Raw genomic sequence first — 2294 nt, 5'->3', positions numbered from 1 at the left:
AAGCCTCATTTAAATTTTCTTATTAAAAGTTCCAACAAAGGGGAGGATCCATTGAACCCAGGAGCTTGCAGTGAGTTATGATAACACCACTGCACACTAATCAGGTATCAGAGCAAGACCCTATATTCTGTCAACAGTCTAAGTGCCACCAACAGTAAACCATATGGTTTCACTGTGAAAAACAATGAGGCTGGTCTTCTGACCTGTCAGTTCCATACTGGTAAAGAAAACCAGCCATCATGGTGACAGAGAGTGGCAATTACGCCCATGTTTTGGTTAAGCTCTTATAAAGGAGATACTGGCTAAAAGGAGGGAATTGTTTTTTTAAAAAGCAACTATATATGTGTATATATATAACTACACACACACACACACACACACACACACATATATATACACTTTTTTCTTTTTTTTTTTTCAATTTGGAGGCAATGAGGCTGAGAAGGCCCAGGACTTTAACTTTAGGCTCCTATATAAGCAAATTGAAGCCCAATGTAAACAGTAAAACAAACAAGAAACCTAGAGGCTTTACCAATCAGAAACCACCTAGTCTCTAACTAGGGACCAGTTGAATGTTTTCTTTGTCATGCTTCCTGAACAAATATGAAGTTTCTTCTCTCTTCCCTGCTAGCAGAGTCCTGAGTCACTTGCCAGATGCCTGCAGATCCATTGATAAAGTCTTTAAAATTTTATTATGCCTAAGTTTATCTTTTAACAATCCAAGGCCATAATTGAGAACTTCCCTGCAAAATACACAGGTTATTATCTTGATCTTGAGATATAATATGGATTTGTATCTATTACACATGAAACATCTCTTGATGCAGGTTGTGGTGAACATAAATATTGTATGTACTGTAAGAGTCCTTGGGTACACAGACCTGTGAGCAGCAGTGAGTGCTCTTGGGTACCTTCACATGTGCACACTTTTTGAAAACTGTGCAATTGATGGGTTATGGTATATTGTAAAAGTGGAATGGAATCAACTTGGCCAGGTTCTCAGAAAACACACTGTGCCTGGATTAGTGTCCAAGCCCTGTCTTACGGCTGTGCCTGGATTAGTGTCCAAGCCCTGCCTTACGGCCTCAACAGTACGTGGTTGATTTTGAGCCCCAGCTCGTGAGTATGGTCTGGTTTAAGTATTTGATATAAATGTAAAATATGGTTGATTGACTTTTTTATAGCTAACAAATACATGTTTACTGTAAGAAAAACTTGTCCACACCCACCAAACACATGAGAGTACATGAAGAAGAAACTGAAGGTTCCCCTGCTTCCTGATGCAAGTGGCTTGCTGTCACACCTTTATATGTGACCTGTAGGAAGTGGTGGTGGCTTTGGAGTGTAATACATGCTACTTGGCCAAGGAACCCAGCAAGTCCCAAATCCTGCCCTGACAATCACCTGGCCTCCCTGAGCAAGGGGAAAACTGCGAAGGCAAAGAAAATGGAAGTAACACCAGGGTTGGCAGAAATTTCTCTTAGGACAGGAAACTCTGGTGAACTGAGACCCAGGTTGCAGTTTATGACAGAGGCTGAAAGTGCTCCTCCCTGGCTCTAAGCTCAGAGTGGGCTGTACCTCATTTTCTGAGGTGGCAATGAAAGAAGAGAAGGACACAGAGAGGAAGACAGATAACTCCTCTGCAGGGCAACCTCCCTGAAGTGCTGCTGGTGGTACCATGAGGAATGCCATGGGCTTAGTGCCTAGGAAGGTGATCGCTCCAGAAGTGGCTGTGGGTGGTTCCATGGTGTAATGGTGAGCACTCTGGACTCTGAATCCAGTGATCCGAGTTCAAATCTCGGTGGAACCTCTCCGTTTACTTTCCTCCCCCCTCTTTTCCTCTTTACTTCCTTAAATGGGTGGTTTCCGCTTCCTCCTACTCCACCCGTCCTGTTTCAGGGAGAGGAAGGTTTCGGTCGGGGAAGGAAGTTCTGCAGAGCACCGGCTGCCCCAAGTCCGAGTGTCCCTCTGCGCCTTGCGTCGTGACTCCCCATACTATCCAGTCTCCCGCTCCGGAGTCGGGGTCCCAGAAGCCAGGTTCTCGGAGTGGCGGGTCTACACAGGAATTGCTGCTCCATGGAGTCGGGGAGCCTGACTTCGGGGTCACCGAACCTGGGACGTCCAGTTCCTCGGGGAGCCCGCCTGGCCCGGTGTAGGTCCCCCCTCTGCTCAGCGGGACCCTCGGGCCTCGGGGGGAATCATCTGCTCCCCTCAAGGCTGCCACCCGGAATCCCAGACCCCGAGGCTTCTTTCACCCCGGAAGCCGGTAATTGCACCAATGTCTTCTCGGTAGT

The 2294-nt window shown here is 46.6% G+C and overlaps 1 non-coding gene across 1 annotated transcript; it reads left to right on the top strand.

Annotated features, from left to right (window-relative positions):
- Positions 1 to 1738: 1738 nt before the first annotated feature.
- TRNAQ-CUG lies at positions 1739 to 1810 on the top strand. The gene has a single exon. It is a non-coding gene; the product is annotated as a tRNA-Gln (tRNA).
- Positions 1811 to 2294: the final 484 nt, after the last annotated feature.

Source organism: Otolemur garnettii, unplaced genomic scaffold, assembly GCF_000181295.1.
Source record: "Otolemur garnettii isolate 467f Iridium unplaced genomic scaffold, OtoGar3 scaffold00543, whole genome shotgun sequence".
NCBI lineage: Eukaryota > Metazoa > Chordata > Mammalia > Primates > Galagidae > Otolemur > Otolemur garnettii.
This window is presented reverse-complemented; position numbering and strand designations above follow the sequence as displayed.